Here is a 24,012-nt window from a genome sequence, read left to right as displayed (position 1 = left end):
AGACTCAATTCTACAGACCAGTCTAGCGGAAAATATCACTCAAGTTGATGGTCTAATAAAATTATGAGTTAAGTCATTTCATGAACATTTGAGGACTGTGGCAATAGAAATGGAAATTGCTGATGTTAAATTTATGAATGCTAAGGTTCTGCTTTATTTGAGCAGTCAAAAACGAAGTAATGCTTGTAATTGGTTAAGTTATAGTGTGTGTATAAAGAGTCATACAAAAATGGAATCTACTGCCTAGGGAGGATATGAGCTGCCTTCCAAAACACTGACCATTTGATTGAACAATGAAGAGAAGGTCCAGGGACCTTCTCAAATATTCTTAGGATGGAAAAAACCTTTCACATAAAATCTTCTCCATGAAATCCTAGAGATACACCAGGATTTAGAAAATGATAGACTAGGTGGCTTATAGGAGTCCTTCCAACTTTAAGATTTTGTGATTGGTAATATTTTATGATATGCAATAAACTAGAGGAATTGTATCAAAAGAATTCAACCAATCCTGGAGTGGCTTGAAATGCTCCTAATTTGCTTACTCATTTCCAGACCTTGATCTGGGATATAGGTACTAAGAATGGACAAAGAATGGCTGGTCTTCAGCAAAATTATGGAGTAGGCAAAGTCTGTGAAGCTCAGAAGTCAGCTCCTGGGAAGGTTGTCCTTTATTTCTAAGGAAAACATGGCTTAAAGTTAGCATCCGTTCCAATATCCACAAGACTTGGGAAAGATGGAAGACTGAGTGAGAGATGTTGCTCCCAGATATTTACTTTTATGCACCATAGGATATCAAAAAGAAGAGAAACATCACAAAGGACTTGGAATCCTCTTTTGGAAAAATGGTTAGTGCATTTTCCATTGAATGTAAAATAGTTGCATCAAATTAGGAGGAAGGATGGCCTTGTTATTGTCTTTATTTGGAGACTAAGTGTAGTTTAAGGAGATATGTATGGATGTCAAAGTGACAAGGGGTGGACTTGTGATGGTTAATTTCATTTGGCTAGGCCATGGTGCCCAAAAGTTGGTCAATACTAGTCTGTATGTCTCTGTGAAGGTATTTTTAGATGAGATTAACATTTAAACCAGTAGACTTTGAGTAAAGCAGATTATCCACTACCATATGAAAGGGTATCATTAAGTCAATTGAAGGCCTTAAAAGATAAAACTGCCAGGTCCCTTGAAGAAGAGGAAATTTTGCCTCAAGATGGCCCTCAAATTCAAACTGCGACAAGAACATGAACATAATAGTCTTCACCCTGCTGGCTGACTGCAGATTTCAGATTCACCTGTCCCAGTCATGTGAGTCTATTACTTAAAATAAATCTCCTTACATGTGTCAATATCATATTGGTTCTTTTCTAGAGAACACTGACTAATAATATACCACCTCACCCAGCTCTCTCTAAAAACTTCACCTCAACCCCACTCTATGCCTCCAGCATGTGCAGTTTCTTTTCTGTGCCACATTGATTGCATTCCTGCTCAGTCACGAAGTCATATCTGATTCTTTGTGACCCCGTGGACTGTAGCCCGCCAGCCTGCTCTGTCCATGGGATTTTCCAGGCAAGAATACTGAAGTGGGTCACCATTTTCTTTTCCAGAGGATCTTCCTAACCCATGGATTGAACCTGTGTCTCCTGCTTGGCAGGTAGATTCTTTACCCCTGAGCCACCAAGGAAGCCCACATTGATATACCAGCCACAACCACAGGCTATTGCCCCAGTCACTTCATGGCCCAAACTGCCATCAACTCAAATCTGTGTGTGAACAGCATACACTTCAAAATACTTGAGTTAATGGGCTTGAGTAAGAGTGAGCAAAATGATACACCCCGGCAAAGCAAAAACATAATGAAAACAAATAACAAACAGTATTAGCTATGCATTTTCTTTATAAGTCTTTCAGCCATAATCATAACTGGGGGATTATGTTTTGGCTACCTCTGCCTGTATTATTTGGTTACTCTTTTACCCCAGTATACACATCTCAATAAATTTTAAAAAGTAGAACAAAGACAGGCCAGATTCACTGACTGCTGAGCAATGACATTAAAGTTCAGTAATAGAAAAGTTTAAGGGAAGAAAGCCATACAGTTTGAAATTTTTAAACACTACCAAAACAAGTAAGAAATAAAAGTATAAATTATACACCATTTTTTCTTAATATATATATTTATTGAAGTATAGTTGACTCACAATGTTTCAGATGTACAGCAAGGTGATTCAGTTACTCATATATACATACATTGTTTTTCAGATTATTTTCCATTATAGGTTATTACAAGATACTGACTATACAGTAAAACTTTGTTGCTTGTTTCATATCTTTTTTTTTTTACTTAGAAATCTAGCATTGTATTCATACTAAGTTAAGCAAGTGGAATCAAAATGTCATAAAATTTTTAGGTTATTTAGAAAATCCTATGAAAAACAGCCAAAGAAGTTTTCATGGGACTAAATATGATCATAAAATGTTTTTTAAGGAAATGTAATAAAAATGAATGAATTGATATTTTCAACTCAAGAAGCTAGAAAGTGAACAACAAAATAACCCTTCAAGAGAGTATAAGGAAAGGATCAATGAAGATAACAGGAAAGATAAATGAACTTATTTAATTAAAAAACACATCATTAAAAGCAAAAGCAGTTTCTTTTTAAAGGCTAATAAATAAAAAAAACCTTATGACAGATCTGTCTAGGAAGAAAAGAATGAAAGCAAAAAAGCAGGGTTTAAAATGGAGAAAATGCCTGAACTACAAGTAGGAAGGAATTTTTCAAGTATGGGAAAATAGTAAATAAAAATTTATAAAACTACATTTTGACAATCTTCAGGAAATGTATAATTTTTCATAAAAGTATAATTAGTCAAAACTTACCGAAGATGTGAAGAAACCTAAAAACATCATTATTCATGGAGTAAATTATAAATTACCAAAAACAGAAGGAATTTTTCTCAGTTTAAGAGCATCTGCCAGAAAACATCATAACATGAGGCAAAACATAAAAGAAACTTCATAAAAGTCAGAATAAGGCAAAGCTTCTATCAATCTTATTATTCACAATTATTCTAGGAACCCTGGCTAGTGCACTAAGATAAGAAGAATAAATAGAGACAAAATTATTTGTAATTATTATAAGGACATTCTCAATAGAAGAATGTTTTGAAAATCATTTGGTACATGATCTTTATCCTAACTGATAAGGGGCAGGAAGGGATAGAAATTATATTTTTATCTTTAAAAAAGAATATAGTGATATTTAACTCCTAACATGAAAATAGGATTAGTGTTTTTTTGGACAGAAAAAAATGCAATGTTTTCCTATGATTATAAAGCCATGACAAGCAAAAAAAAAAAAAAAACAACAACAACAACAGACAAACAAACAGTAATGGAAGGCAAATGTCAAAGAAATCTTTATCTGAGGAAAGGGATTCAAGAGATCAAAGTCAGCAAACATTGTCCCAGCATTCCCCTCTGGACAAGGAAAGGGAGAGATGTATAAAACTGTTGAGGATAAAACTGGTTCTCTGATCTCTAGCTACCCATTTGGTACTCTGAGAGGAGTTCCTTTCTTAGGTGTCCCCATATCATGATAGGATTCAAACACATCAAAGCAAATTGAAGATACATGCAGAGTGAGGAACTGACATTTAACTTTCACAGGCCACCATCAGTTCCCATTTCATTGAGAGCATAGAGCCCTGTGAACTGAGAGCAGAGGCTAGGAGAGACCATCAGGCCAGATTCAGGACCAAACCAGGGGGACAATGTATATCCTCTGGGTGTGTCACGGTAGTGTTTCAGTCAGTCAGTTAAGTCTCTCAGTCATAGCCAACTCTTTGCGACCCATGGGCTGCAGCACACCAGGCTTTCCTGTCCATCACCAACTCCTGGAGCTTGCTCAAAGGCATGTCCATTGAGTCGGTGATGCCATCCAATCATCTCATCCTCTGTCGTCCCCTTCTCCTCCTGCCTTCAATCTTTCCCAGCATCAGGGTCTTTTCTAATGAGTCAGCTCTTCACATCAGGTTTGGTCCCTTAGAATTTGGGAGTTTGATGATACTGATTTTCAGTCCATCCTAACATACTTAATGGTCCTAACGGTAACTTTTTTAGGGTAAGAAATAGAAAGTCAACTCCCAATTTCTGTTTTTCCTTAATTTTAGTCGTAGAGTTTATCTAAATCACTTAAGCAGCCATGATAGTTTGTCATGTAGAACATCAGAGAGCTCACCTCCAAACACTCAGAGTGAAAATGTTACTTTCAATCCAACTGCCAGCAGATGAGGGGCATTCAGGACTGTAACAGAATAGGAAGAGAAACTTGTCACAGCCTATTTATCTTTATCAGTTGTCTTAACTGCTTTTTCCCCACAGTTGAGAGAAATGTATCTAGCCTCTTCTGACTGTAGCTCGATGAATAACCTATTATCCACCAAGGTAGAAAATCTATTTCATTCAAAGGTTATCTGAGGATGCCTATATTTCTATATGTATGGTAGATAGGGGAGAATAGTGTTACTTGGAGAATCCCATGGACAGAGGAACCTGGGGAGCTACAGGACACAACTGAAGTGACTTACTACACACACACACACAATAAAATTTGCTATTTATCTGAAAGTCAAATTCAATATCCTGTAGTTTTACTTACAAAACATGACAATCCTAAATATGATATCACAGCTAGGAAACTGACGCTGGTACAATGCTGAAAACTACAGACTCTATTCCGTTTTCATCATATATATATATATATATATATATATATATATATATATATTCATTTGTATGTGAACACATAGCTTGTTGTTGTTGTTTTTTTCAAATTTCAAAAACAAGAACCAAAAGAATCTGAGGACTTTGCAACGCAGAACCCAGCACAGCTGTATCTAGTCACTGCCTGGTTTGCCATGAAACTGGTGTCTTGCCCAACAGCCTGGCTGAATTAACAGGCTATGAGCAGCAGAAGTGGAAGAAAGCAATGGGTTTGGTTTTGCTCTATTACAGAGGTCTCAATTAGCTCTCCACCTACCTGGGAAAGGTCCTCCACTTGAATTTCCTTTGTTTTTTTATTATCCCTAGACCATGATTTCCTGTGTGAATAGCTGGTTTCATGTTTTATAACAAGAAATAGAGCCAAATTCCTTCTCTTGGGCTATAATTTGTATTCTGCAACTAGCGATTTGATATTCAATCTTTTGGGTGATTATCTTTATTTTCTTTGTGAACAGCAGTGCTAAAAATAAGAAAGAAAAGTGATGTGGGGAAAACAAATCAAACCCCACACTGCCTGAGCCATGCTAATCAGGTGGCTTTCAGGACCACTGGCTGGATCCATACTGGGCGTCAGCAGCCAAAACTACCAAATGAAGCCAGGAAATAACTTGTTCCGTTTAGAGACTCACATCCCCACTTGCAGGACCTCTATCAGGCTATTTCAGCCTCTTGAAACACTTTCAATGGAAGCAGTATTGCTTGCCTTTCAAAGAGTTAAAGAAAGGAGATTTTTATGAAAGATGTATGTGTGTGTTCGTGTTAGTCACTCAGTTGTGTCCAACTTTTCATGACCCCATGGCCTGTAGCCGTCCAAGCTCTTGTGTCCATGGAATTCTTCAGGCAAGAATACTGGAGTTGGTAGCCATTCCCTTCTTCAGGGGATCTTCCCAACCCAGGGATCGAACCTAGGTCTGCCACATTGCAGGCAGATTCTTTACTGTCTGAAGCCTTAAAGTGAAAGTTTTAGTCACTTAGTCATGTCCAACTCTTTGTGACCCCATGGACTGTTGCCTGCCAGGCTCCTCTCTCCATGGAATTCTCCAGGCAAGAATACTGGAGTTGGTAGCCATTCCCTTATCCAAGGGGTCTTCCCAACCCCGGGTCACCTGCATTGCAAGCAGATTCTTTACCATCTGAGCCACCAGGTAAACCATACATAGCTGAGGAGATGAGCTAAATCTTCTCAGGAACCCATGCCTAGACACTTCTCTTAAGTGAAGACTCTTTTTAGTTATTCCTCAGACTATCAAAGTCAATGATGACATTTTCACAGGTACCATTAACAAATGAGGAAAATAAGAATTCTGTAATTTATTTTTCATAGATTTAAATATTTCAGCTTAAAGGAATGTTCTTTATTACAAAATGTATTCTTTTCTGTTTTTAGTAATAAGATGTTCTATCTAGTATTAGATGATGATAATAATAACAAGAACTTTGCTGTTCTTATTTGATAAATAAAAGAAAATGTTGACTAGATCTTTCAGTTGTAAGTACAATAATTCTATGTAACAGGCTATCCCAAAACTCAATGACAAGTAGAAATAAGCATTTGTTTCTTGGTCACCTGTCTAAAGGGCTTCCCTTGTGGCTCAGATGTTAAAGACTCTACCTTCAGTGTGGGAGACTGGGATTTGATCTGGGTCAGGAAGATCCCCTCGAGAAGGGATGGCATCCCACTCCAGTATTCTTGGCTTGAGAATTCCATGGAGAGGAGCCTGGCGGGCTACAGTCCATGGGGTCACACAGAGTTGGACATGACTGAGCCACTAACCTTTTCACTTTCACCTGTCTAAGATTGGCTGGGGCAGCTCTGCTGGGCATTCTCCTGGGGCTACTGTGTTGCAGTCTGCCACAGCAGAGACCAGAACCTTCCCCATGACTCAAGGGTGCGGCAACTGCACCTTTGTTATTGTCCTAGTAAGCATGCCACACAGACATACCTGGGGCCGGGCAAGCTCTCTGCACCACTTCACTGCCCACCCCTGCGTCCGTCCCCATGGAAACAAAACAAGATGTTCCTGATCAACAGCAGAGCCTTAACTTTACTCCCTCTTTGTGGTATGCTGATCAAACTCCCCAGTACAGCTATTTCCTATTGATCTCATGTGACTTCTGGTGATAAAAGTGAGGGCTGAAAGGAGCCATTTTGTCTTCCTGCCATGGAGAGCAGGAGGGCCCCCTGACTCCCAACTTGACAAATTATACATGTGTCTGTCTTTTCATTAGGTGCTCACACCCGCTCCCCCCGCCACCCTGTTTCAGGTCTTTGTTACCCGCTGTGCTGGACGCGGCACTACTGGGCTATTGAGATGTGATCTTCCCATGACAGTGGCATAGAAGCAAGAAAACAAACCCAACCATACCTTTCACTAAAGGGAATCCTGTGGTTGAGGCCAAAAACAAGGGAACACTCTGCCCTCCATGGGGCCAGTGTTGTGAAAATAGAACCACACTACAGGGGAGGGGAAAGTTGTGAATTATGGTTCAATCTGTCAGGTGGTGGTTGTTTTATCAGCCTTCATTTTTTCCTGATATTTGCTGACCTGGACATGGAACAAGGGACTGATTCAAAATTGGGAAAGGAGTAAGTCAAGACTATATATTCTCACCCTGCTTATTTAACTTATATGCAAGAATATATCATGCAAAATGCCAGGCAGGATGAAACACAAGCTGAAGTCAAGATTGCCAGGAGAAATATCAATAACCTCAGATATTCAGATAACCACTCTTATGGCAGAAAGCAAAGAGGAATTTAAAAGCCTCTTGATGAAAGTGAAAGAGAAGAGTGGAAAAGGTGGCTTAAAACTCAATATTCGAAAAACTAAGATCATGGCATTCAGTCCCATCACTTCATGGCAGATAGATGGGGAAGCATTGGAAACAGTGATAGACTTTATTTTTTGGGGGCTCCAAAATCACTGCAAATTGTCACGATGGCAGCCATGAAATTAAAAGACTTTTGATTCTTAGAAGAAAAGCTATGACCAAACTAGAGAGCATATTAAAAAGCAGAGATACTACTTTGCCAACAAAGGTCTGTCTAGTCTAGGCTATGGTTTTTCCAGTGGTCGTGTATGGATGCAAGAGTTGGGCCATAAAGAAAGCTGAGCATGGAAGAATTCATGCTTTTAAACTGTGGTATTGGAGAAGACTCTTGAGAGTCCCTTTGACTGCAAGGAGATCAAACCATTCAATCCTAAAGGAAATCAATCCTGAATATTCATTGGAAGGACTGATGCTGAAGCTGAAACTCCAATAATTTGGCCACCTGATGCGAGGAACTGACTCATTGGAAAAGACCCTGATGCGGGAGGGATTGAAGCCAGGAGGAAAAGGAGACAACAGAGGATGAGATGGGGTTGGATGGCATCACCAACTCAATGGACATGCATTTGAGGAAGCTCCAGGAGTTGGCGATGGACAGGGAAGCCTGGTGTGCTACAGTCCATGGAGATTGCAGAGAGTCGGACACGACTGAGCAACTGAACTGACTGACTGGTTGAGAAATACAACAGTGAGAACCCAGCTTCAAAGAGCAACTTTGATTGGGGGGTGGGAGTGTGGGGAACATAATTAAACAGAAGTTTAGAAAAACCAGAGGTTGAAAGTACGTGATTAGAACTCACACGATCAAAGCTATGGGTCCTCTTTAGGCCCTCATTATCCCAGCTCTCATTTTGTAAAATATACTAATCCAAGGCAATTTGCAATGATTTTACTGTGCCTACCACATTTTTAAGGCATCTTTGATTGAGTAGTTAGGTGTTTTGTTATGACTATTAGAAAGAAATATACTAATCAGAATTCAGGGTGAGATCACAGATAATTGATTAATTCACCTTCTACAGTTTTCCCTGTGCACATGCAATGGATCCAATTTCCATCCTAGAGACTTAATATCCTTTGTTCATTATTAATTCATCATCCAAACTGTTCCTTCATGACAGATTATACTCTAACAATAAAGCCTATGCAGAGTCAGCTTTGCCAATGAAATATTCAGTGCTTTTTTAACTTTAAAAAAAAGTCATGAACTTTTAAAATAATGTTATTTTTCTCTTTAAAAATTTATAATTTTTTTAATAAAAAAGAAATCCTAGAAGTCTATCACCATTGCCTCCAGTCAAAAAGTTTAATAAAAAAAAAATTAAAAATGCCAAGAAATGGTTAGGGCATTTTGACAATTATCTACTCACTTGCACAATTTTCCTAGCAAAGTCAGGGTCTCTAGGAGAGACAGCTGAGACAAAGGACCTGAACATTGTTCCAGAACCCAACCCTGACTTGTGACTTTATTGCTGCTTAAGTCTCTGCTCCTCTGGTTCTGTATTTACAAAGTAGGTTATGGGGTGGGATTTAAATACGTGGAAATTAGTCCTGAATATTCATTGGAAGGACTGATGTTAAAGCTGAAACTCCAATACTTTGGCCACCTGATGGGAAGAATTGACTCATTGGAAAAGACCCTGATGCTGGGAAAGATTGAAGGCAGGAGAAGGGGACAACAGAGGATAAGATGGTTGGATGGCATCACCAACTATATGGACATGAGTTTGAGCAAGCTCCAGGAGTTGGTGATGGACAGGGAAGACTAGCGTGATGCAGTCCATGGGGTTGAAAAGAGTCGGACATGACTGAGCGACTGAAATGAACTGAACTGAACTGTGGGTGTGTTTCAGAGCTCTTTGGAGGGAAAATGATACAAACCTAGAAATCATCTCATAGTCCAAAGGCAGGATGCTGCTAGAGCCTCAGCACAAAGTCAGGGAGGATAGTCTTCCTCTTAGCAGGGACCCCAATATCCCAGTTTTGCCTTCTCAAAAAAAAAAAAAAGGCATTAGACATATGATCAGGCATCTATTTCTCAGCTAGCACACTTCCCAGGTGGCTTATTGGTAAAGAATCTGCCTGCCAATGCAAGAGGCACAGGTTGTATCCCTGGGAGGGAAAAATCCTCTGGTGGAGGAAATGGGAACCCATTCCAGTATTCTGGTCTGGAAAATCCCATGAACAGAGGAGCCTGGTGGGCTATAGTCCATGGGGTCGAGAAAGAGACACAACTGAGAGGCTGAACAACAGTGCTCTTGTGCAGTCACATAGCAGGAGACAAAGGCCTTTTGTTTTCCAAGCAGCTGCCTTGGCCCACGGGTCTGTCAGAGAGCTCTGCACACCAGTGTGTGCACACAGCCTCTTGCTGCACTGCCATGCTTCCTGGGTTCCTTCTTTTATAGGAACCAGGGATCGTGTCCCTTAAGAACAGGTCATTTGGACATGATAACATTCTCCACTTTCACCATGGCTCAATTCTGAAAGAGTTGGCTCAGTTTGCATCAGGCAAAAGCACGTTTGTGGGCCGAGAGGGACACTAAGAGCGGAGGGGGCAGAGTGAGAGGGAATGGGGACTCCTGCCGCTCTGGGGCTATGAGTTCTGTTCCGTTGATCACCACAGCCAGGTGAAGTGAGTTCCTCTTGTCAGTAGACCTGGCATTTCACATAGGGCTTCCCCGGTAGCTCAGCTGGTAAAGAATCTGCCTCCAAGGCAGGAGACCTGGGTTCCATTACTGGGTTAGAAAGATTCCCTGGAGGAGGGCATGGCAACCCACTCCAGTATTCTTGCCTGGAGAATCCCATGGATAGAGGAGCCTGGCAGGCAACAGTCCATGATGGGGTCACAAAGAGTCGGACATGACTGAGCGATTAAGCACCCACACACCTTGTGTAGCTCAGGCAGTCAGCTGAGCAGCCTAGTGAAGCCTCAGCCCAGACGCCTCATCTCTGAGCAAAGCAAAAATGGCTCTGTCCCGAGAAAGACTGATAGCAGGAAACTGAAATTCTCTGGCCCCATGAAAGGACGTAGAAAAGGAGAAGCAACCATACCAAAATTTGAAAGCTGGGAAACAGATGAATGAATGGTGATGAGGTAGAAGTCTTGAGAAAGCCGAAGAGGAGAAAGCAAAGGAGCCACAGGCTTTACTGCATGAGTTCTGCAGAGCTCAGAAATTGGCAGCTCTGAGTATATCTGGAGTGTGGTGACTGTGAGGCTGAAGCAAGAGGGCCAAGGTCTCTGCAAAAATCTAGAACCTCATATATTCTCCCAACTCCGGTTAGCCAGGCTAACCTGGGGCCCCTCCTGAATTCAGAAAAACCACCAGACATTTCTTCTCTGATAGTGTAAAATTAAGAGTCACTGGACTTAGGGACACACAGGCCATGGTACAGGTTGGGGTTCCCTAATAAAAACTTATGGGGGCTTATGTGAAAATTTTGCATATTCTATTTAGAAAACTTCCCTCAATACTTCCCCTGCCCTTTTCCCCTCCTTTTCTGAAAGCAAGCAGCTGATTGATATCCTCCAGGCAAGATACTTGAAATGACTTCTTGGGAGAATCTGATTTCCTAAGTGAAGAAATTTTCAGATGCTAGCATGGAGCAATGCTCAGTGACACAGATCACCAGTCATCATACAAAAGTGAAGTCGCTCAGTCGTGTCCGACTCTTTGTGACCCCATGGACTACAGCCTACCACACTCTCCGTCCATGGGATTTTCCAGGCAGGAGTACTGAAGTGGGTTGCCATTTCCTTCTCCAAAGGATCTTCCTGACCCAGGGATCGAACCTGGGTTTCCTGCATTGTAGGCAGACGCTTTACCATCTGAGCCACCAGGGAAGAGTCACCTGTGGCCCACAGGCTCCTCTGTCCATGGGATTTCCCAGGCAAGAATACTGGAGCGGGTTGCCATTTCCTTCTCCAGGGGATCTTCCTGACTCCAGGATCCAACCCATGTCTCTGGCATTGGCAGGCAGGTTCTTTACCACTAAGCCACCTGGGAAGCCCACAAAGTACGTACAAGTAGGCAATGCTCCTCTACACACACAGCTTCCAATCTTAAAATGTATGAGTACACAGCAGACTCACCAGATGTTAGAGTAAAAACTTCGAATGGGAAAGGCAGAAGCCAAACACAGTAAAAGTGAAAAGGCGATTTGAGAAAATGACATGCAGGGGGAACACGTGCAAACAGTTGTTTTTCCACCAACTGAAGGGAGAAAGGGTGGATTGTTTAGTAGCTTACGCTGGAAAAAATCTACTTACGGTTTTGAGAGTTTGAACTTGGATCACTACTTAATGCTACAAATAAAGGAGGATGCCAGAAGGATTAAAAGTCTAAAACTGAAAAGGGAAGTTATAATTTTAATATAATAGGAGACTACCTCCATGACCTAGAGGCATGAAAGGACCTTTGTAAACAAAATTCAGAAACAATACCATAGGCAGAACTTTCAAAAATAGGAATTTTTGTCCAATGAAGAATGTTAAGGACTGGTAACAGAATGAGAGAAGGTATCTCCAACATGTAAAACCAATGCATTTATGTTTAGAATACAAAAAGTGGTGGTGGCATGCCTGTGCTCAGTCGTGTCCGACTCTTGGACACCATGGACTGTGGACTGTAGCCCACTGGGCTACTCTGTCAATGGGATTTCCCAGGCAAAGATAGGGGAGAAGGTTGCCATTTTCTTCTCCAAGAGCTCTTCTCAGCCCAGGGATCAAACCCACATTTCTGTGTCTCCTGCATTGGCAGGTGGATTCTTTACCACTGCACCACCTGGAAATAAAAAAGCAACTCCATCAAATCAACAAGCAGCAGGCAGCAAATGCACACATTCTCTCACCTAGTCAAGAGCATCTCTGCGGCCTGGATACCTTTTCCCTCCCGTACTATCAATGTTTCCCTCTCAATGGTATCATTCCCATCAGCGTACTCACATCCTTTTGTTCATTATTCACTTTTAAAAACACCCTTTCTTAACCCCACTTCAACTATATTTTTCTGTTCCTTTTCATAGAAGCAACTCCCCAAATTGTTGTCTGGACTACTTGTTTCCAATTCATCTCATTCTCAATATTTTATCATGTAATATTTCATTAATGAAAATACATGTAAGTTACAAAACATTAAAAAGTGAACACCAATGAAACTTCTACTCCACTTGAAAACTGGAACATCTCCAACTTCATTGCATCAGCAAACATGTTCTTCTTCTATGCCATCACTCTGCCCTTTCTCCCCCAAATGGAGAAGCCACTTCCTTAAATTTTGTGTGCATTATTTTATTTTACTTTATAAAATTTTATCATATATATCTGTATTCTTAAGCAAAACATACTAAAATCTGGGGGGAGATCATGTTTCCCTTAGTTTTCCCTTCACATTTTGACACATTCCAAATTTAACAGGTGCAGATGGAAACTCCTGACCTCACACCTCCCACGGTCTTCACAGTCTCACAGTATCATCCTTCCAGTGGCTCGGACAAAATTATTTTAGTCACTTCTGACTCCTCTCTTTCTCTTGTAGCACCTATCCAATCTATCAGTAAACCCTGTTGGTTCTACCTTCAAAACACACACAGAATCCAACCGCTTCCCATCTCTACTCCTTTCATCCAGGTGCAAGCCACTGTCACCTCTCATCTTGATGACTGAAAGATCCACGTATCTGTATCCTTGCTTTTGCCCTTGCCCCCATCTCCACCCACAGTCTATTCACAGCATAGCAACCAGAGTGATTGTTTGAAAATCCACGTCAGATCACATTACTCTTCAGCTGAACACTCTGCAGCAGCTTCTATGTCGGGCACAGAGAGCATCTACAAGGCGCGTCATGCTCCGGAAAGCCCCCCAGACTTCACACTGTGCTGTCCATTTCCTTTCCCACAATCTCCCTCGGGTTCACTCCCACCTGTTTCCATCAACAAGTCAGAATCCTCCTGTCCCAGGGCCTTTGTCCTCTACCTGGGATGAAGCTCTGTTCCGAGAATATCCCCTCTTCCCAAATGGCAGGCTCTCCCTCACCTCCTTTCCTTCTTAAACATCGTCTAATCAGTGAGACTTTCCCTAACACTCTACTTAAAATAGCATTTGAACACCATTAGTACTTTTTATCCTCCTTACCTGCTTTTTTTTCCCCTACAACTCATTACATTCTGATAGGTATATATTTTTTTTTTGCTTGTTTACTCTCTAACTTCTTTTCACTAAGACACAAGCTCCATGAAGACAAGAGTTTCTGTCTGTATTGTTCAGTGCTCTGTCCCCAGAAATGCCTAGAACATACTACATCTCAATAAATATTTATTGACTGACTAAATGGATGGATAAATAAGTGAATGAATAAATGAACGCAAATGATTTTTCATTTACCTCGCTTTCACCAGCTACAACTATCCTATTCCCAACTCCACATCTTACCACCCCTTATTTAACCCTAACTAAACTCCAGGCCAAAGCTAGTGGTTAGTTTCCTACCCAGTGACTTCTAGATGGTAATTACAGATTCTCTCTCTTCCTCCTTTCAGAGCCACCAGAGACATTCCCCACAGTTTTTGCCTATTTCTTCTTTAGCAATCCCAAAGGCTGTCAGAGCACTGAAAGCTTTAAAATGCATTCTTCCACAACTGAAGGTAGAATGCTGTTTCTCTGGAAGTCATTACCTATTTGTCTTCTACCACTGACATAAGCCCATTGTCCATTTTAAAGATTTTAAAGCCTAAAGCCTAACAGCCTGTGAGCAAAACATCCAATTTTTCAGTTTTAAGAGGTGGTATATTTGAGTTTGAATTACACTTAGAAAAATAAAAAGCCATAGACCAGATTCTACTTACTCTACATCCTTCCTCTTTCTTGGAAAATCTTAGATCATATCAGAAAAACCTAAATTACATGAAATTTACAAAATTAGCTGCCTCATGAATAAATGGATTTATTATTCAAGATGTTGGGGAGTACATTTTATTACTCAGTATCCTTGGGACAAAATATTTGAAATGTGAGATGAAATATTTTCAAGCTGCTTCACTAAATTCAGGGAGACCAAAAAGAACATCTGCACATTAACATAAAACATTCATCAGGAGGTCTGTCACAATGTAGAGGAAAATAGCCAAATTTTTTCTAATAATTTCCATTAAATGTGTGGATCATGACAATTTTTACTCTACTGCATTCTGGAACTTACCTCAGGTAAAGGAAGCTATATCCAAAGAGCTCGTAAACTATTCACTATAAAGAAATAGAAACTTCCAGAAGTTTTCCTAATGATTAAGAAAATATGAATGACCAAATAACCTAAAAATCAACTGGGTTCGTTTCATGTGAAGCTCAAGAACTGAAGTTCAATATTTGTAGAACTCACGAACTTTTAACAAATGCAGCAAATGAGGAACAATGTTTTCAATTTTCAATTAAGCTGTTCAATTCAAATTTTCAGGCTTATCTCTGAATTCCCCTCATTTTCTCCCTCTGAGTCTGTTTCTGATGCACTGTTTCATCAAGGTCAAATCCCAAATGCTATTCACCTGCCTCTAAATATTTTCAATAAATGTTGGACCCTTAGGTTCTTAAAGGAAATGCAACATACATTTTTCTAAGTTTACTTTAGAGAAAACTTGCAGGAGTTTCATATATCACTAGTTTTAGAACTAAGTATTATGAAAGGGAATAGCTTAGGAAAATAGAATACTCAACCTGGAAGAAACTTGAAATTTTCTAGTTAATCTTCTCCTTTCATAAGGAAACTCGGAATAAATTATTTTCCTGGAGTCGAGAAGCCAGTTTATTGCAGCACTGGAATTGGAATGCAAGGCCCTGCTAGTCAGCCAGCCCTGGTTTTCATCACTATCTTTTGAAGTCACTGTCTGCATAGTTTACCTATGTCTACTTTATCCCTGCGTCCAATCAGACACCAAATCCCAGGCTTTGACCTTAGAAATTTCTTCATTTTCTGGTCTCTCCTCTGCATTCATTCGTCCCTGTCTTGATCCAGTCTCACTGTCTCTTGCCTGGACTGCTACATGGTCCTTCTGTCCAGCTGTTCTGCTATCCTCCCACCAGCTTGCATTGGCTTCCTGCTGTTTCTGAAATCAAACCCAAGCTCTTCACCCTCGGGTACAAAGTTTTTTGTAATTGTTTGGAGCCCTATCTCCCCACATCCTAATCCCATCAACTCTACTTTAGTCCCAGGGACTATTAGACATCACTTTCTTCTGCCCAAAATGACTTTTAATGTTCCTTAACACCTGGCAAGGGAGTTCCCAGGTGGCACTAGGGGTAAAGAACCCGCCTGCCAATGCAGGAGGCTCAGGAGATGGAGTTTCAATCCCTGGTTCAGGAAGATCCCCTGGAAGAGGGCATGGCAACCCACTCAAGTATTCTTGCCTGGGAAATCCCATGGACAAAGGAACCTGGTGGGCTACAGTCCCTGGGGTCGCAAAAGAGTCAAACACAACTGACTAAGCATGTACACACGCACAGTGAGCCAGTGAAGTTGCTTAGTCGTGTCCAACTCTTTGCAAGCCCATGGACTGTAGCCCACCAGGCTCCTCCACCCATGGGAATTTCCAGGCAAGAGTACTGGAGTGGGGTGCCTTTGCCTTCTCCAGGGGATTTTCCTGACTCAGGGATTGAACCCAGGTCTCCCTCATTGCAGGCAGATGCTTTACCATCTGAGCCACCAGGGACGTTCCCACATTACCTGCCAATAAATCCTGTCTGTTTGATTATTGGGAAACTCCTAGTCATCCTTCAAAAGCAATTCAAACATCACTTCCTCTCAGCTTTTGTAACACTTTGTGAAAGTGTGGACCCACCTTAGTCCTTTAATCACCTCTGTCAGTCTGCAGTCCGCCTCCCCACATATAACCTCATCAGCCTCTTCCACAGGTTAGTCCTTGTCCTTGATTCCAAATTTGGCCTTCCACTTCTCTCATCCTGATCCTGCCCCTCTCCGACACTCAGACTTTTGATTTCCAGATTTTCACACCTGTCTTTTCTTTCTTTACTTGTGTGTGTGCTCAGTAGTGTCCAACTTTTTGTGACCCCATGAATTGCTGACCTCCAGGGTCCTCTACCCGTGGAATTTTCCAGGCAAGAATACTGTAGTGGGTTGCCATTTCCTTCTGCAGAGGATCCTCCTGACCTAGGGCTCGAACCCTCATCTCTTGCATCTGCTGCATTATCAAGCAGGTTCTTTACCAGTTGAGTCACCAGGTTCTCCAAAGATAAGTCTCTCCACAGACTAATAAATTAGATCTTATGACCCCTCCTTATTTTCCACCTCAGTCCAGGGTCTTAGGTGACCTACACCAGGATTCTGCCCCCAAAGGCAGCTCATAGCAGGCATGACCCAGTCCCCCAGGAGGACCAAACATTAGAAAGATTTAGGTAGAACTTCTCACACTGAAATGGTGTTAAGTAGCTTACATGTTGTCTACCACTTTAAATTGTGTATTACTTCAGGTGAGTAATTTTTTCTTTAATTGCTGATGCCTAAGTAGGGCTGATATAGAGTTGGCATTTAATAAATATATACTGCTGCTGCTGCTAAGTCACTTCAGTCGTGTCCGACTCTGTGCAACCCTATAGACGGCAGCCCACCAGGCTCCACCGTCCCTGGGATTCTCCAGGCAAGAACACTGGAGTGGGTTGCGATTTCCTTCTCCAATGCGTGAAAGTGAAAACTGAAAGTGAAGTCACTCAGTCGTGTCCAGTTCTGTGCGACCCCATGAACTGCAGCCTACCAGGCTCCTCCGTCCATAGGGTTTTCCAGGCAAGAGTACTGGAATGGGTTGCCATTGCCCTCTCTGAATAAATATATGAATGAGAAATAAATATGTGAATGATTATTTTAAATTAATTTTTGTTGATCTGTCAGGATCAGCTAGATTATTCTGTGATGACAAATCCCAGACCTCAGTGGCTTAAAGTAGCAAGGATTTACTTGCATTTCCAATGTGGAGATAAGGGAGCTCTGATCATCAGAGTCAGTCTAGAATGCAGATTAGTGAAGGTTTATCTCAAAAACTATTTCCATGACACCTGGAAAGTCTTGAGCCAATAGCTAAAAGCACATCATTTCTACCCAAATCCATTTGCTAGACTTAGTCACAAGACTATCTGACTTCAAAGAGACCAGGAAGGACAATCCTAACAAGCACCCAGAAGGACAAGTGCACTGGGCATCAATGGAGGTGGCAATATCCACCATGCACCACGCCTCTGGCCATGTGTTCAGTTTCTCTTCACCACGTATGCAGGGCACAGCCCCCTGCCATGGCCCTGTCCTTGCATTGTACAGTGGGTGTATATGTGTTGGGGGAAAGGGTAAGCAATAACATATCTTTTTAGTTCACAGGTTTTGAATTCAAGAGGCAATCCATCTGACCTAATGTAGAAACAAATGTTTACAACCATGTGTTTCAGGTTCCTGTGTTGGGCTGCTGTGTTCTGTCACTTGGTTGTGTCTGACTGTGATCCCAGGGACTGCAGCCCGACAGGCTCTTCCGTCCATGGGATCCTCCAGGCAAGAATACTGGAGTGGGTTGCATTTTCTCCATTACTCCAGAGGACCTTCCCAACCCGGGAATGAAACCTGCATCTCTTGTGTCTCCTGCATTGGCAGGCAGATTCTTTACCACCGCGCCACCTGGGAAGCCCGTTAGTTTCCAGGGCTGACATGACAAATTCTCACCAACTGTGTGGCTCAAAGCAGCAGATATTTATTGTCTCACAGTTTTGGACAACAGACCGTGAAGTGAAAGTGTCAGCAGAGTCCTGTTCTCTCTGAAACCTATAGGGGAGAACCTTTTTTTGCCTCTTCGTAGCTTCTGATGGTTTGCCAGTGATCCAGAATGTTCCTTGGCTTGCAGCAGAGAGCACTTCTGTTGCTGCCCCTGTTTCATGTCATCACATGACACTTTCCTCTCACATCTGTTTCTTTTTTTCTTAGAGACACCAGTCATGTTGGTTTCAGGTCCACCTTAATCCAGTGTGATCTTATCATAGTTTGATTCTATCTATAAAGATCCTATTTCCAAGTAAGATTATGTTCACAGGCACCAGAGGTTAGGGCTCCAACATATATTTTTAGGGGAACACAATTCAATAAGTAACACCATTTACCTTTCCAAACCCTCCTATAGACAGAGTTACTCATTTCCCAGAAGTCATGATTGTTACCTCACTACTGTGACTGGTTGGTAATTTTATGCTGACTTCCTTGGGAAGGGTATTTATGTATTATGCAAGGGGGAAAGACAGTGAACCAAATATTTTGATATCTAGAATGGTGTAATATGGTAGACACTAGAGCTCCTAGTATTTAAGAGAAGATACTTCCAGTTATCTTCCAACCAAACAGTTGGATTATACTTCTCTGCTTCCATGAAATTAGCTGTGAAATTATGTAATTTCTTTAAGCCAGTGAAATGTAAGCAGACTTGATATGTATTATTTCCAGATACTAAAATTTAATGAGCCAAAGCACAATTTTTCACCTTTCTTTTTATCTTCCAGGTTGAAAGTAAATTTCCAGGCAGTGAAAATTTTGGAATGAAAGCCCTGGTATAAAGGACAGCAAGAAGCAAGAATTCTATCACACAGAACTGTAGTTAGCATGTATCAGATCCTATGATACAGCAATTTATATAATATATATGTGTATTTGTATATACATACATGAAAAATTCCTGTGCCTAGTCATCAGAGAAACATATACAAGTATTTTTAATAGAATTGTTGCAGCAAAAAAATGGGAGTCAGTCTAAATACTCATCAATTGTAGGTTGAAATAAATAAATAGCTACATCCATAACCTGAATAATAAATAAAAATGAATATGAGTGAATTACAGCTATAAAAATCAATATAACTTTTCAAAACATAATTTTAAGCAGTCATAATAGATTGCAATTCTATAATACAGTGAGAATTAATCAGTACTTATACAGGGATATAAAAATGTCTGATAACAGTGAAGAAAAAGCAGAGAACAAAATTCAGCTAAGTAACTACTTCTAACAGATACTGAGTATAATGTGATTGGAGAAGACCCACAGCGAGCTCCTAGGGTATGAAAATTCTTTTTCTGGCATGACTGTCGGGCACATGCTATTCATTTTATTATTGGTCTTTAAGCTTTACTTTATACTCTTTTTACAATCTGTATTTCACAACTATTGAAAAAATAAATCTTGGACATGTATATGAAGGACACAAGTTATAGAAATAGTACCATTTTTCCCCTGTGATTCTTTTTTCTTTTTAAATTAATTTTTATTGGAGTGTAGCTGCTTTACAATAGTCTGTTAATGTCTACTGTACAGCAAAATGAATCAGCTATGTGTGTGAGCTAAGTTGCTTCAGCTGGTCCAACTCTTTACAACCCTATGAACTGCAGCTGGCCAGGCTCCTCTGTCCCTGGGATTCTCTAGGCAAGAATACTGGAGTGGGTTGCCATGCCTTCCTCCAGAGGATCTTCCCATCCCAGGGATCAAACCCAGGGCTCTTATGTCTCCTGCATTGTCAGTGGGTTCTCTGCCACTAGTGCTACCTGGTAATCAACTATATATGTACTATGCTTATGTATATCCCCCATTTTTTGGGTTTGCTTTCCATTAGGTCACAACACAGAACTGAGTAGAGTTTCCTGAGCTATACAGAAGGTTCTCATCAGTTGGCTTCTCAGGAGGCACTAGTGGTAAAAAACCCACCTGCCAAAGCTGCTAGACATTTAAGAGATGTGGGTTTGATCCCTGGGTCAGGAAGATCCTCTGGAGAAGGGCATGGCAACCAACTCCAGTATTCTTGCCTGGAGAATCCCATGGACAGAGGAGTTATCTGTCCATTAGTTATCTCATTAGTTATCTATTTTATGCATAGTACCAATAGTGTATATATCAATCACAATCTCCAAATTTATTCCATCTCTTTTTCCCCTCTTGGTATCCATATCTTTGTTCTCTACGTGTGTGTCTTTATTTCTATTTTGCAATATACCATTTTTCTAAATTCCTTATATATGCATTAATATCTGATAACTGTTTTTCTGACTTATTTCATTCTGTATGACAGCCTCTAGGTCAATCCATGGCTCTGCAAAAGATCCAATTTCATTCCTTTTTATGCCTAACTAATATTCTATTGTATATATGAACCATATCTTCTTTATCCATTCCTCTGTTGATAAACATTTAAATTGCTTCCATGTCCTAGCTATTGTAAATATTGTTGCAGTGAAAATTTGGGTACAAATTTCTTTTTGAATCATTGCTTTCTCTGGTTATATGCCCAGTAATGGGACTGCTGGGTAATATGGTAGTTCTATTTTTAGTTTTTTAAGGAACTTTCAAACTGTTCTCCACAGTGGCTATATCAATTTACATTCCTGCCAACAGTGCAAGAGTTTTCCCTTTTCTCCACAACTTCTTCAGTGTTTATTGTTTGTAGATTTTTTGATGATGGCCGTTCTGACCTGTGTGAGATAATACCTCATAGTAGTTTTGATTTGCATAAATGTCTAGCCTTACATTTCTTAATCCATTTTGAGTTTATTTTTGTGTATAGTATCAGGGAGCATTCTAATTTCGTTCTTTTACATGTGCCTGTCCAGTTTTCCCAGCACCCTTATTGAGGAGACTCTCTTCTCCATTATATATTCGTGCCTCCTTTGTCATAGATTAGGTGACCATAGGTGCATGCGTTTATCTCTTGGCTTTCTATCTTGTCCCATTGATCTATACTTCTGGTTTCCTGCCAGTACCATACTACCTTGATTACTGTAGTTTTCCAATGTAGTCTGAACTCGGGGAGCCTGATTCCTCCAGCTACTTTTTCCTGTCTTAAGATTGCTTTCACTATTCGAGGTCTTTTGTGTTTCCATACAAATTGTAAAATGTTCTACTCTAGTTCTGTGAAAAATGCCATTGGTAATTTGATAGGGATTCCACTGAATCTGTAGATTGCTTTGGATAGTATAGTCTTTTTCACACTATTGATTCTTTCAATCCAAAAACATGATATGTCTCTCCATCTGTCTGTGTCATCTTTGATTTCTTTCATCAGTATCTTATAGTTTTCTGTATACAGATATCTTGCCTCCTTAGGTATGTTTACTCCTAGATATTTTATTTTTTTTTTTTCACACTAGTAAATGAAATTGTTCCTTCTTTCTCTTTCTGATCTTTCATTGTGAGGGTATAGGAATGCAAGAGATTTCTGTGTATTAATTTTGTAATATGCAACTTTACCATATTTATCAATTAGCTCTAATACTCTTCTAGTGGAGTTTTTACGATTTTCTATGTATAGTATGTAATCCTCAAACAGTGATAGTTCTAACTCTCCTTTTCCAAACTGGATTCCTTTTATTTCTTTTTCTTCTCTGATTGCTGTGTCTAGGACTTCCAAGACTATGTTGAGTAATAGTGGTGAGAGCAGACACCCTTGTCTTGTTCCTGATATTAGAGGAAATGCTTTTAGTTTTTCACCATTGAGAATAATGTTTGCTGCGCATTTGTCATATATGGCCTTTATCATGTTGAGGTGATTTCCCTCTATGACCATTTTCTGGAGAGTTTTTATCATGAATTGTGTTCAATTTCATCAAAAGTTTTGCTGCATCTATCGAGATGATTATGTGGTTTTTATTATTCAATTTGTTAATACAGCGTATCACATTGATCAATTTGTGTACTTGCTATGAGACATTCACAAAGCAAGATTTGACCTCATAGACTTGGCACCAGTTCTTAGAGCTGGTCTTAAAGACCATCCTTTAGCCAGTCTGCTGTAAGCATTGTGAGACAGAATCTTTTTAAATCTCAAGGTGGAGAAGCATACACAGGGCAGATGTCTGGGAATCAAAAAGTTGTCATGAAATTTATCTGTGGCACTCTTACATATCAGTAAGAAGGATGAGTGATTAAAGGAAAAATTTACTCAGGCAACTAAGGCATTTGAGAACATCATGATTTGTAATCTACATGCATATACTTCTGATTTTTCTAGCTCAGAACTTCTCTAGGAGCAGAAAGAGCACCAATGAATAGTTCTTTGCTTAAAAGGAATTAGTTTCTTTACCTCCATGTCAAAGTTTAATAACAAGCATTATAGGCTTCATTCTTTCATAAAATAACTGTTTAATTGAAATGAATGAAAATCCATAAAACTCAAGTTTTGTTGTTTTTAATGAAAACCTTAAAAGAAAAATGGTGTTGACCCAAGGTTTTTTGATAATTCAGTAATGAGGCAGTCATAACTTTTTACATACAGTTTAAGGGAAAAGATTAGTTCTCCCCAAAGTAAATTTAGTGTACAGAAGTTCATCATCAAGTCAAACAAAGACAAATATCGTATGGTATGCTTATATGTGGAAGCTAAAAAAAATGGTCTGAATGAACCTATTTATGAAATGGAAACAGTCACAGGTGTAGAAAACAGACATGGTTACTGGGGGAAATGAGGGCACAATGATGAGTTGGGAGATTGGGATTGACATATACGTACTGCTACATATAAAATAACTAATAATTACCTACTCTACAGCATGGGGAACTTTAATCAAAACTCTGTAATGGCTTGTATGAGAAAAGAATTTAAAAAAGAATGGATATCTGTGTATGTATAACTGACTCACTTTCCTGTACACCTGAAGTAACACAACATTGTAAATAAACTAAACTCCAATAAAAACTAATTAAGAAAAGAAAACAATTCGGCTTCAACCTGAGAACGAAGCCTAGACTTGATCACAGCTTCAGGATATGGAGTGCCAGACATGTTAGGGCATAGAGCTCTGTTATATCTACCTAGCATCAGCACATCAATTAATTCAAACAAAAAGATTGCAAATAAAAGTCAAATTGCTTATTTCATTCCATGCAGATAATAACTAACTCATTATTCTTCATATTAACTAGTGGCAGGTACGATGTTCTGTACTTAGATCCTCAATAAGTTTGCTGATGATCATGATGTACCAATGTACCTTCTGACATTCAGCACCTGACAGATTGTTTTCTAGTTACCAATTCAGGACACAACACATCCTGCTTTAAATCCCACTGTGTATCCAAATGGCCCATTCAGTTTATGTGCATCTCTCTTCTACTAAAAATTTAATTAATCCAGATGCTCAGGGTCTTTTAGCTAATTTAGTGTTCTGATTAACTCAGGATTAAACAAAGAATTCCTTTTTTTTCCAAGCTATGTTGTTAAAAACATTACTAAACTGTGTTATCTTGCATTCTTGCTTAAATACTAAGACTTATAAAAACCCTGCCCTGAAAATAATCTTTCTTTTTGGCTTTCCAAAAAGAGAAATTTCCAATTCAGGCTTCAACAGGGTGACTCCTTTTCTGAAGACCTATTTTTGAGTAGGATG

At 40.0% G+C, this 24,012-nt stretch overlaps 1 non-coding gene across 1 annotated transcript; it reads right to left on the bottom strand.

Annotated features, from left to right (window-relative positions):
• Positions 1-11,386: 11,386 nt before the first annotated feature.
• TRNAC-ACA lies at positions 11,387-11,459 on the bottom strand. The gene has a single exon. It is a non-coding gene; the product is annotated as a tRNA-Cys (tRNA).
• Positions 11,460-24,012: the final 12,553 nt, after the last annotated feature.

This window comes from Cervus elaphus, chromosome 14 (genome assembly GCF_910594005.1).
Source record: "Cervus elaphus chromosome 14, mCerEla1.1, whole genome shotgun sequence".
NCBI lineage: Eukaryota > Metazoa > Chordata > Mammalia > Artiodactyla > Cervidae > Cervus > Cervus elaphus.
The sequence above is the reverse complement of the archived record's forward strand: the minus strand, read 5'-3'. Positions and strand labels throughout refer to the sequence as shown.